The sequence below is a fragment of the Ovis aries genome, chromosome 1 (genome assembly GCF_016772045.2).
Source record: "Ovis aries strain OAR_USU_Benz2616 breed Rambouillet chromosome 1, ARS-UI_Ramb_v3.0, whole genome shotgun sequence".
Taxonomy (NCBI): domain Eukaryota; kingdom Metazoa; phylum Chordata; class Mammalia; order Artiodactyla; family Bovidae; genus Ovis; species Ovis aries.
In genome coordinates this window covers 9,301,187-9,315,053 of record NC_056054.1, presented here as the reverse complement: position 1 = coordinate 9,315,053, position 13,867 = coordinate 9,301,187, and positions in this window count along the sequence as shown.

Here is a 13,867-nt window from a genome sequence, read left to right as displayed (position 1 = left end):
TCCAACCACCTCATCCTCTATTATCCCCTTCTCCTCCTGCCTTCAGTCTTTCCCAGAATCAGGGTCTTTTCTAATGAGTCAGTTCTTCACATCAGGTGGCCAAAGTATCGGGGTTTCAGCTTCAGCATCAGTCCTTCCAATGAATATTCAAGACTGATTTCTCTTAGGATTGACTAGTTGCATCTCCTTGCAGTTCAAGGGACTCTCAAGAGTCTTCTCCAACACCACAGTTCAAAAGCATCAATTTTTCAGTGCTCAGCTTTCTTTATAGTCCAACTCTCACATCTGTACATGACTACTGGAAAAAACATAGCTTTGACTAGATGGACCTTTGTTGGCAAAGTAATGTCTCTGCTTTTTAATATACTGTCTAGGGTTGGTCACAGCTTTTCTTCCAAGGATCAACCGTCTTTTAATTTCATGGCTGTAGTCACCATCTGCAGTGATTTTGGAGCCCCCCAAAATAAAGTCCGTCACTATTTCCATTGTTTCCCCATCTATTTGCAATGAAGTGGTGGGACTGGATGCCATGATCTTAGTTTTCTGAATGTTGAGTTTTAAGCCAACTTTTTCACTCTCCTCTTTCACTTTCATCAAGAGACTCTTTAGTTCCTCTTCACTTTCTGCCATAAGGGTGGTATCAGCTGTATGCCTGAGGTTATTGTTATTTCTCCTGGCAATCTTGATTTCAGCTTGTGCTTCATCCAGCCCAGCATTTCTATGATATACTCTGCATATAAGTTAAATAAGCAGGGTGACAATATACAGCCTTGACGTATTCCTTTCTTGATTTGGAACCAGTCAGTTGTTCCATGTCCAGTTCTAACTGTTGGTTCTTGACCTGCACACAGATTTCTCAGGAGGTAGGTCAGGTGGTCTGGTATTCCCATCTCTTTCAGAATTTTCCACAGTTTCTTGTGATCCACAGTCAAAGGCTTTGGTGTAATCAATCAAGCAGAAATAGATGTTTTTCTGGAACTCTCTCACTTTTTAAATGATCCAGCAGATGTTGGCAATTTAATCTCTGGTTCCTCTGCCTTTTCTAAAACCAGCTTGAACATCTGGAAGTTCACGGTTCATGTACTGTTGAAGCCTGGCTTGGAGAATTTTGAGCATTACTTTGCTAGTGTGTGAGATGAGTGAAATTGTGCAGTACTTTGAACATTTTTGGCATTGCCTTTCTTTGGGATTGGAATGAAAACTGACCTTTTCCAGTCCTGTGGCCACTGCTGAGTTTTCCAAATTTGCTGGCACACTGAGTGTAGCCCTTTCACAGCATCCTCTTTCAGGATTTGAAACAGCTCCACTGGAGTTCCATCACCTCCACTAGCTTTGTTCATAGTGATGCTTCCTAAGGCCCACTTGACTTTGCCTTCCAGGATGTCTGGCTGTAGGTGAGTGATCACACCATTGTGGTTACCTGGGTCATGAAGATCTTTTTTGCATAGTTCTTCTGTGTATTCTTGCCACCTCTTCATGTCAGACTCTTCTGCAGCCCCATAGACTGTAGCCCACCAGGCTCCTCTCTCCATGGGATTTTCCCCGGCAAGAATACTGGAGTGTATTGCCATTTCTTTCTCCAGGGGATCTTCCTAACCCAGGGATTGAACCTGTATCTCCTGCATTGGCAGGTGGATTCTTTACCAGTGAGTCACTTAACACAAGAAAGATTTGTTTCTTATTTGTGCAAAGTCTGAAGCAGGTTCAGTGGCTCTTCCAGGCAGTTCCCTTCTAAGCAGTGATTTAGGGATTTGGTGAGCTTCCATCTTGTGACCCTAGTCTCTTAACACTTGTTTGCTGTGGTAGGGGAGAGCGGTGGAGAGCCATTTAGAACCTTTCTAATGTATTGATCCCCCAAATGCTATACATTATTTCTGCTCACAGTCTTGGCCAGAATCCACATTGTACCACCTAACTTGGGCTTCTCTGGTAGCTCAGATGGCAAAGAATTTGCCTCCAGTAAGGGAGATCTTACTGGAGTGAAAGAGGAGAATGAAAAAGTTGGCTTAAAGCTCAACATTCAGAAAACAAAGATCATGGCATCCAGTCCCATCACTTCATGGGAGATATATGGGGAAACAGTGGAAATAGTGTCAGACTTTATTTTTTGGGGCTCCAAAATCACTGCAGATGTTGATTGCAGCCATGAAATTAAAAGTCGCTTACTCCTTGGAAGAAAAGTTATGAGCAACCTAGATAGCATATTCAAAAGCAGAGACATTACTTTGCCGACTAAGATCTGTCTAGTCAAGGCTAAGGTTGTTCCAGTGGTCATGTATGGATGTGAGAGTTGGACTGTGAAGAAGGCTGAGCACCAAAGAATTGATGCTTTTGAGCTGTGGTGTTGGAGTAGACTCTTGAGCATCCCTTGGACTGCAAGGAGATCCAACCAGTCCATTCTGAAGATCAGCCCTGGGATTTCTTTGGAGGGAGTGATGCTGAAGCTGAAACTCCAGTACTCTGGCCACCTCATGCGAAGAGTTGACTCATTGGAAAAGACTCTGATGCTTCGAGGGATTGGGGGCAGGAGGAGAAGGGGACGACAGAGGATGAGATGGCTGGATGGCATCACGGACTCGATGGACCTGAGTCTGAGTGAACTCCGGGAGTTGGTGATGGACAGGGAGGCCTGGCGTGTTGCGATTCATGGGGTCACAAAGAGTCGGACATGACTGAGCGACTGAACTGAACTAAAGTGAAGGGAGATCCAGGTTTGATCTCTGGATTGAGATGATCCCCTGGAGAAGGAAATGAAAACCCACTCAAGTAATGTTGCCTAGAATCCCATGGAAAGAGGAGCTTGGTGGGCTATGGTCCACAGGGTTGCTAAGAGTTGGACACAACTGAGTGGCTAACATTTTCACTTCACTTTTCACCACCCAACTTAAAAAATACCCAGCAAGAAAAAAAGAACCAGATATTTAAAAGTTCTAGTAACGTCTGTCACAGTGCTTCAGCCTCTGAATAGGGGAGTTATTTATAAACATTCTTACCTGGGGCCCCAAAGTTTCAACTCGTCATAGCCCATCTTCTTATATCTCATCTTTATTCCTTTAACGCAACCTTAATTCACAATCTACCCCTCTGTCTTCACGAGACATATTTCTCAGCCAGTAACTTGAAAACTATGATTCAGGCCCATGAAAGTGAAAGTTGCTCAGTCAAGTCTGACTCTTTGCAACCCATGGACTGTAGCCTGCCAGGCTCCTCTATTCAAGGAATTCTCCAGGCAGGAATACTGGAGTGGGTAACCATTCCCTTCTCCAGGAGATCTTCCCAACCCAGGGATTAAGCCCAGGTCTCCCGCATTACAGGCAGATTCTTTACCTTCTGAGCCATGGGAAGCCCAAGAATACTGGAGTGAGTAGCCTATCCTTTCCTTCTCCAGAGGATCTTCCAAGTCCATGACTATTTCCAAAAGGAAAACTCACATCTTTTCCTGAATATTAGACTACCTCCATGGAAACATCCATGTCCTCCATGCATGTCTACTCTTGTTGGGGCAGCAATATTGAGACATACATTAAGGTAGAATGGTTCAACCGCAATGGAAAGAGCTTAGTTTATAAAGCGAGGCACATAAAAATTCAACAGTTGACTCTGCCATTTTTTTAAATTCTGGCGACCTTAATTAAATGACATAACCTCTAATTTGCACATCTGTGAAATGGGAATTGTAATAGTAACAACTCAGAGTAGTTATGGTGCCAAATGCACTAATGTAGTAAAGGTTCAATCAACAGTAACACTGTTAGTACTACTACTGGTTTCTGGAAGTCAATATCTTGATTGATTTGATAATCAAGAGTTGGATAGTGTGTTTCAGACTCAGTGCTAGAGATGCTAGGAGAGGAAGGAGGGGAAGCAGAAGCATTTTGAGACCTTGATTTTCTCCAGGCTCCAAATAAGTTGCTGGGCAATTAAGCTGCCAAGAAAATCAGAATAGTGAGAATATTTCAGGCATGCACCTCAAGAGTAATGGGGCCTGGAGGTAAGGGTGGATAAACCTCTGTATATAAGGAAGGGGTTAGGGGTATGCAGATATAACCTACTTATTCTGCAACCTTGAACTTGGGCTGACTTCTACATTGCTTGAATTAAATACCACAGTGCTTTTAAAATGCAAAACACAGTCCTAGGTCTATAGTTAATGCTCAATAAATAATAATAATTATGATGGTGATGATTACGATGATTATTCTACCCCAATAAGTTGGCACATTGATGTGGGGGACCATAACAAGCAATTATCTCAAAAGAGACTTATTCTATGAATTGTTTATCTTCACCTGCAGCTTATTAGGAACCCTATTCAGAAGCAAAATCTCCTTTAAATAAATAATTCAAAACTAAAAAAACATTTTTACAGATCTTAAGGAGCTTATAGTCTAGAAAGGGAATTGGATACGGTGCAAGTGTGTGATAAAGTGTGTGGAGCAACTTATCCTATACTGTGCACACCACTTAGCATTATCTCTAGACTGCACAGTAGCCAAACAAGGTAGATCTTAGTCTCCCCATCTTACAGATGAAGAGTGTTGGGCCTCCATTTCTTTAGCCTTAAAACGGGTGCAATAAGAAACTTCACTGACTTGCTATGAAGACTAAACCCAGCTACTAAGCAAGGTATGGGATAATTCCAGGCACATCGATGTTATGGAAGATGATAGAGAAGTCTCCAGAAAACAACCCAAATGTGTCTATTTATTTGCTGCCAGTACTAGGAAGGTATGTGGGAGGGGTGGGTGGTGACCCAGTAGTTTGACAGTTGGAATATGGGATAGAAGAGGTGTGACCAGTGAATTCGTAGGCATTGGAGGAGTATCGGTAAGTAAGTGAGGGAGAGGGTGAGTGACAGGGTGGGAAGGAGGTGATATGAAACACGCCAGCTTATCCCCAGGGAGATGAATCTCAGATTCTGTGAGGCTGTGAGTTGAAGCTGCTGCAGGGCTAGGACCTGACAGGATATGGGACAGCTTTCCCTGTACCATACTGCCACCACTTCCAACCATGATCAAGATAATACAAAGTTTACGTCCACTTCCTAGCCTGGGATATAAGGACAGTCTGCAACTTAATCTTCTGATGTTTCCTTTAAGTCTTCTTTGTAACCAACCAGATCCATAAGTCACTGTGGCGGAGATAAGCCTTAGGTGGCACAACTCCAAGTCTCCCCACAACCTACTACTTCCTCCCCTTGTATCGTTTAGTCCTGTAAGGCTAGGATCCTGTCTATTATTCCCATGAGCAGCATTCTGGAACAGAACACACTGAGTGTGATCCAGTACGAACAGCTTCTCTGCACAGATTCTGCACAGGTATACATCTCCTTCCTCTCTGCTCCTGAATATTTGACTCAAGCTGACATGGGCCCACAAAAAGACCTTTGTGAGGATAACAGGAACACATATCTCTCAGGGTTAACTGGAGACAACCACCTGCAGGATGAACTTTTAGGAAACCCCTTCAGTCCAAAATACTTCCTTTTGTCTATTAAAGGTCTACAAATTCCACCATCAAAGATGTTTTAATTTGAATTAAGAATCCTTTAAAGTGCAAATGTTTCTAATAAATAAGGATAATACATTATCAGAGCTGAGGCAAACTTTAAAGGGGGAAGTTTCTGGGTGAGGTTGCCTGTGGCAAAGCCAATAGTCAGAACACAGAGGGGTGGAGAGAGCAAAGTTTGAATTCTTAAGTCCAGGACCACGGAGAGCTCCATCCCACTTTGTAGTACTTTCAGGGAGATTTCCAGATCAGCTCCGTTTCCTGCAGGACCATTGCCTTCTGGCCATCAGCCTCTCTGGAGAAGAGTTCTCAAACAGAGAAATTACACATCGAGGTCTTCATTCCTGATAAAATGCAAAGGTGTTTCTTCTCCATAGAGTTAATGGTTGGCTTGGAGTTCGTGCTCAAGAGATCAGATTGGTCCATGAGGACATAGAGCCCTTCCCTGGACTTATCTTGATGATGATGATGTTGACTGTAGTGATGGAGATGGTAATAATTATGATAGCTAACATTTATTGCATATATACAGTGTACCAGGTACAGTTTTATGGATTAATTCACCAAATGCCCAGAACAAATGTAAGAGGTGGAGACTGTTATTATCCTTATCTTACAGATGAGGAAGCTGAAACCTCAGAGGTTCAGGGCTTTGCTGTGCCACAAAACACAACTCCAAGGATGCCTGTCATTCTCACTTGGTCTATGCACATGGTACCCCCTGGAGGTATACAGGGCACAGACTGTACAGTCACCCTGTGCTGTGCTTAATCGCTCACTTCCGTCTGATTTCATGTGTAACCACATGGACTATAGCCCACCAGGTTCCTCTGCCCGTGGGAATTCCCAGGCAAGAATACTGAAGTGGGTTGCCATGCCCTCCTCCAAGGGATCTTCCCAACCCAGGGATCAAGTCCAGATCCCCCACATTGCAGGCAGATTCTTTACTGCCTGAACCACCAGCGAAGCCTGTATAGTCAGCCTGCAGAGACGTTAAGTAACTTATCCAAGGTTGCAACCCTTATAACCAAGGAAATGTAGTTCTAGAGCCCCTGTTCTTTACCCCTGTACTTGATGGGGACTTTCTTTATCAGAGATTTCTCCTCAGTCAGTGTGTGGTGGTATAATGGATCAAGCGGTATTTTAAAATTTAATTTTAATCTTTATTTGTTACTAAAAGATGAGATATACTCTAGTAGCAAATTCAAACACTCCCAAAGTTTTCTCCTAACCTCCCCCATCTTTATATTCATCCTTATGGGTGTCTCTGCCCCACATGCTTCCATGAGTACCCTACTGACAAGAAATAGGAGGGGAGGTGACAATACTAGGCTGACTTGCTGATTATTTGGGGGGGGGGGGTTGCTGTTGTTATAGGAAGAGAAGACAATAAAGCTTGAATTTAATTACAGTTTTTTGGCACTCAGAATTGTTATCCTCCCCCCTGGATCTCTCCTGTCTGGAAGAATGAGATGGGGACTCCATTGTATACACAACTTCACAGTATATTTAAAAGAGTTTTAAGCATGGGGCTTTCAGAGCCGTTAAATATCACTATGACCTGGTAAGCCCCTGCCAGGAGGACAAAGCAATCATCAGCATATTGTATCAAGAACATTATGTTTTTTAGTCTCATTTTATGGGCTTTGAAGATTGTGCGGCCCTTCTGAGAACTTCCATAACCATAACCACAACTGTAGCAGCAACTGCAAGGACATCTCTATCTAAGGCTCATTCAGCCTGGGACAATCTTCCTAATCTTATAAAAATATGTGTTTTTTTTTCTTTATTAAGATTAGATGATATTATATGTGTCCACAAGCAACTTTTCTGCTGGACATAGTTACATATCATGTGCATATCTCCCCATGTCACTACAAAAAATTCTACCGTTTCCTTCTAGGAGGGGTGTAGTGGCCCACTGCGCAGTTGCTCTATAATTTTCTGTCAGATTCCTGTTGATGGATATTTAGATTACTTCCAGTTTCTATTGTTTTTTTTAAATTGTTGCAAGCAATGCCATTACAAGTGTTCTTGCATATATCTTTTCACTTCACACTAATATTTTTGTATAAAGAGAAATTGCTGTGTCAAAGGATATGCAATTGGTCGATTTAAATGATATTGCCAGATGGCATGAGAAACAAAGGAGATGTATTTTAATATGAGGGTGGAGGCATAATGACTTGAGAAGTGGTCATGAGGAGCAAGGAGAATGCTGACCTTTGGTACCTTGGCAGAATGAGCAGCCTGGGCTTGAGAAAATCTCAGGGACAGCAGTGTCCTCTGGGGAGTGGTGGTGGGGGTGGAAGAATCTCATTCTCACTTAAGGCAGGAGTAAAGGAGTGTTCTGAGAATAGTCTGAGCATATAGGCAAATCTGTTTGGGAATCTGGTTGGGAAGGACTGGAAAATATGAGGCTGGATCAGGATTGAGGGAGCAGAGAGAAGCCTGGGAAACAGAGGGCAGCAGAAAACAGAGACAGGAGGTGAGAGAGAGTCTTTCATCTGAAAGGTGAACAGTCATACATGACAAGGCTGCAAAGATGGGGAATTGCCTGGCTACACAGTTCAAATGGATCTCAGGCAATAGTCTCTGAATGGTACCCAAGGTTTAATGACATTTTCAAAAATTGGTTGCAGTACAGGGTGTGTCTGAGGTCTGATTCCTTAGAAACAGAGTCTGAGGAGTTGGATCCACGTGGATTGTTGAGGGAGGGCTCTTGACAAAAACCTGTAAAGGAAGGAGGGAAGCAGAATAAGAAAGGGGAGAGTCAAGCAAGGCTGTGGCCTCAGGTGGAGCCTAGTGTTGTCTCACCCAAGGGATGCTCCAGGGTGTAAGTCATGCTGTAGAGTGGCCTCTTAGTGAGACAAAGGGGCAGGTGGTCGTTCCTTCATGTCAGCCAGGCATTGGATGCTCTTGGGGGAGGGAATGCAACTTCCTTGGCTTCTCAGGCTTGGGGCGGTGTTCCTAGTAGCCAGCTCTCCACAGAAGGTCACAGCCATAAGTCATCAATTAGCCACAAGGCTTGCAGCAGCTCAGGGAGAAATAAAGGGATCGGGGAGATCTGAACTGGCTACAAGTCAGGAAGGAGCTCTCCATGGTCCTGGTCTTTTGTAGTCAAAACTGACTTTTCTCTCAAGAGATGCTTGGAGTAACCTAATGAGGATGCCTCTAGAGGCATGCAAGTTAGACAGACAGGAAGCAATGGGGATGGGGGCGGGGTGGGGTGGGGGAGAAGAATTCTCTCATTCCCATAAATATTGCTCTACAGCAGAACCTCAAGAATGATGGTAGGTAGAAAGACTCAGATTTCTTCAGGTGAACAGCTTGCCAAGGCCTGGCTTGGGCGAATATTAGAGAAACATGTGTTTTGTGGAGGAGTGGAGTGTGTGCTCTAAGAACCAAAAGGCTTATACTGATATAGAGTATCTAGACAGACTATCACTGGGACAGGTCACTGCTTCAGGGCTGTTGAGGAAGAGCCAAGAGCCCTACAGAGCTTGGAGAGTGTGCAGTGAACTGCAGACAATACCGGGTTAGGCATCCCCTTTCCTGCCCTACCCATGTTTTACCTCACACCTACTGTTGGCTTGTTCCATTGAGGTTAAATCCGTGGGCACTGGACTTTGGCAGTCTGGACATGCATTCAGACTCTGCTCCTTTCTAACTGATCAACCTTAGGTGAATGACTTACCTCTCTAAGCATCATTACTCTCATCTGAAACATGGATACAACAGTAATCATATCATTGAGTAGTTGTGCAAAGATGACAAGTAAGAAGCACCACTTGCTCCTTGGAACAAAAGCTATGACCAACCTAGACAGCATATTAAAAAACAGAGACAATACTTTGCTGACAAAGGTCTGTCTAGTCAAAGCTATGGTTTCTTTAATAGTCATGTACGGATGTGAGATTTGGACCACATCCATAAAGAAAGTTGATCCCTGAAGAATTGATGCTTTTGAACTGTGGTGTTGGAGGAGACTCTTGAGAGTCCCTTGGATTGCAAGGAGATCAAGCCAGTCAATCCTAAAGGAACTCAGTCCTGAATATTCTGATGATGATGCTGAGGACTGATGCTGAAGCGGAAGCTTCAATACTTTGGCCACATGATGCGAATAACTGACTCAGTGGAAAAGACCCTGATGCTGGGCAAGACTGAAGGCAGAAGGATAAGGGGACGACAGAGGATGAGATGATTGGATGGGATCACTGACTCGATGGACATGGGTTTGAGCAAGCTCCAGGTGCTGGTGATGGACAGGGAAGCTGGCGTGCTGCAGTTCATGGGGTCGCAGAATCGGGCATGACTGAGTGACTGAACTGAACTGATAAAGCATCAAGCATATAGTGGATGCTCAATAAATGCCAGTGGCATTTACAGTTGTATTTTTATATCAGTATTACTATCATGCCTAGAAGTGTCTGTGCTGGTTCTCTCTTTGCCTATGGGCTTAAAAACAAACACCCCATAAAAAGGTTTCTCTCACTATTCCTCTGGGAACCTTCCCAAGCTCTGCTTCCTGATTCTGCTGGTCCAACTTGCCTGTTCCTTATGTATGATTGATCACAAGAGATTTGCATTTTTATGATCCACCCGGAGTTGGAAGGAGACAAGACCAGATGGGACCAGGACTGAGCAGGTGGCTGTACTCTGGGGCTGGCCTCCCACAGAGGTTGCCATCCATCCTGTATGTAGTGTTCATAGGGGCATGGAGAGGTCAGACTGGCCTCCCACAGGCTTCTGTGTTGCTTAGGAATATACTCAGCTTCAATTAACAGGAAAATTGGCTAAAAGTGGTTTAAACAAAGATGGAATTGTTTTTCTCATACCACAAGGAGCCTAGAGGCAAGAGGCTTCTGGAAATGGCTCAGCAACTGAATGATGCCAGAGTTGGCATCTCTGAGATGCACTTGGCCTTTGACATGCTCTTGGACTTTATCTTTGCATTTTGCTTCTTGGTCACAAGATGGTTGCTAACAGCTCTGGACATGGAAACATGCTCAAGGCAGGAAAAAGCAGGAATAGGGAAAATGGAGAGCCTGCTCCAACCCTGCCTTTCTCCCCTTTTAGTCAAGGTAGTAGAGCCTTCCCAGAACCATTCAGAAGACTTCCATGCAGGTCCAATTGGCCGATGTATATGAAAAATGTGCTCAGAGTGCCTGATGAACTGTGGAATAGGGTTCATGACATTGTACAGGAGGCAGGGATCAAGACCATCCCCATGGAAAAGAAATGCAAAAAAGAAAAATGGCTGTCTGGGGAGGCCTTACAAATAGCTGTGAAAAGAAGAGAGGCAAAAAGCAAAGGAGAAAAGGAAAGATATAAGCATCTGAATGCAGATTCCAGAGAGTAGCAAGAAGAGATAAGAAAGCTGCCTTCAGCGATCACTGCAAAGAAATAGAGGAAAACAACAGAATGGGAAAGACTAGAGATCTCTTATGAAAATTAGAAATACCAAGGAAACATTTCATGAAAAGATGGCTTGATAAAGGACAGAAATGGTATGGACCTAACAGAAGCAGAAGATATTAAGAAGAGGTGGCAAGAATACTCAGAAGAACTGTACAAAAAGATCTTCATGACCCAGATAATCACGATGGTGTGATCACTCATCTAGAGCCAGATATCCTGGAATGTGAAGTCAAGTGGGCCTTAGAAAGCATCACTACGAACAAAGCTAGTGGAGGTGATGGAATTTCAGTTGAGCTATTTCAAATCCTAAAAGAGAATGCTGTGAAAGTGCTGCACTCAATATGCCAGCAAATTTGGAAAACTCAGCAGTGGCCACAGGACTGGAAAAGGTCAGTTTCCATTTCAATCCCAAAGAAAGGCAATGCCAAAGAATGCTCAAACTACCACACAATTGCACTCATCTCACATGCTAGTAAAGTAATTCTCAAAATTTTCCAAGCCAGTCTTCAGCAATAGGTCAACTATGAACTTCCAGATGTTCAAGCTGGTTTTAGAAAAGGCAGAGGAACCAGAGATCAAATTGCCAACATCCGCAGGATCATGGAAAAAGCAAGAGAGTTCCAGAAAAACATCTTTATCTGCTTTATTGACTATGCCAAAGCCTTTGACTGTGTGGATCACAATAAACTGTGGAAAATTCTGAAAGAGATGGGAATACCAGACCATCTGACCTGCCTCTTGAGAAACCTGTATGCAGGTCAGGAAGCAACAGTTAGAACTGGACATGGAACAACAGACTGGTTCCAAATAGGAAAAGGAGTACGTCAAGGCTGTATATTGTCACCCTGCTTATTTAACTTCTATGCAGAGTACATCATGAGAAATGCTGGACTGGAAGAAACACAAGCTGGAATCAAGATTGCTGGGAGAAATATCAATAACCTGAGATATGCAGATGACACCACCCTTATAGCAGAAAGTGAAGAGGAACTAAAGAGCCTCTTGATGAAAGTGAAAGAGGAGAGTGAAAAAGTTGGCTTAAAGCTCAACATTCAGAAAACGAAGATCATGGCATCTGGTCCCATCACTTCATGGGAAATAGATGGGGAAACAGTGGAAACAGTGTCAGACTTTATTTTGGGGGGCTCCAAAATCACTGCAGATGGTGATTGCAGCCATGAAATTAAAAGACGCTTACTCCTTGGAAGAAAAGTTATGACCAGCCTAGATAGTATATTCAAAAGCAGAAACAATACTTTGGCGACTAAGGTCCGTCTAGCCAAGGCTATGGTTTTTCCTGTGGTCATGTATGGATGTGAGAGCTGGACTGTGAAGAAGGCTGAGTGCCGAAGGATTGATGCTTTTGAACTGTGGTGTTGGAGAAGACTCTTGAGAGTCCCTTGGACTGCAAGGAGATCCAACCAGTCCATTCTGAAGGAGATCAACCCTGGGATTTCTTTGGAAAGAATGATGCTAAAGCTGAAACTCCAATACTTTGGCCACCTCATGCGAAGAGTTGACTCATTGGAAAAGACTCTGATGCTGAGAGGGATTGGGGGCAGGAGGAGAAGGGGACGACAGAGGATGAGATGGCTGGATGGCATCACTGACTCGATGGACGTGAGTCTGAATGAACTCTGGGAGATGGTGATGGACAGGGAGGCCTGGCGTGCTGCGATTCATGGGGTCGCAAAGAGTCGGACATGACTGAGTGACTGAACTGAGCTGAACTAGCACACATCACCCACCTATGGTCATCAAATATACCCACCCCCATACATTAAGAAATTCTCCAACACCAGCCTTGTGTCTAATAATTTAACTCAGTTCTGCCTCTATCCACATGAAGATAGCACCAGATCCCACAGGTTCAGTGCCCAGTCCCACAAGGCTGTCCTCCTCCACTTCAGATACTGATCACACGCCCTAGGTTGTCATCTGTACTTCTAACCAACTATAAATCAGGCTTCCCTGATTTAGGGGTGCCTTAGGTTTGATAACTCACTAGAATGATTCACAGAACTCAGGGAAATGCTTATTCCTATTTACTGATTTATCTAATAAAGGATATGATAAAGAATAGAGTTGAACAGATATGCTGGGTAAAGTCTGGAAGTATCCTGAATGCAGGAGCTTCTGTCTACTTGGATTTGAGGCACATCACTCTTCCAGCACATGAATGTGTTCTTCAACCTGGAAGCTCTCCAAACCCCATACTTTTTATGAAGACTCCATCTCATAGACATGATCAATCATTTGCTTAATCTCCAGGTACTCTGCCCATCCTAGAGGATGAGACCCTTTCTGGTGACCAGCCCCCATCCTGAAGCTATCCAGGGTTCCACTAAGATTCACCTCATGAAAACAAAAGACACTTGTATCAACCAGTAAATTCCAAGGTATTTAGAAACTCTATCACAGGAATTGGGGGCATATATCTATCTATCTATCTATCTATATATATATATATATATATGTAATTTCATAGCCCCCAAATGTCAAAAGTTTAGCTTTAATTGTCAGAAAATCAAGGGCTATTATTGTTAAGTTCAGGTTAACGATTAATCATGGCTCATCTCCAAAGGCTGGGCACATTGTTGAAATGAACAAAATCAGGGATCAGTGGGCAAGGAGGAAGGAGGGAATGGATGTTGAGTAGGCAATAAACAGTCTGCCCACCTTCAAATCCAAGAAAGTTAATCGTCGGGAGCGTGGATACACTCTTCTCTGGATGTATGGATGGCTAATGAGGGGCTGCACCCCAAACCCCGTATGCAAGACGCATGCCATCACAGCTCTGCCCCACCTCCCTGGACTCTTAACTCATTTTGTGCACCCAGCTTCCAGCTTTCACTCCTTCCACGGATCCTGTGTCCCTTTGTTGGAGGGTGGCCATGGGCTACAGGAGCTCACTTTGCCTGTGCTCACAGAGAGCCAG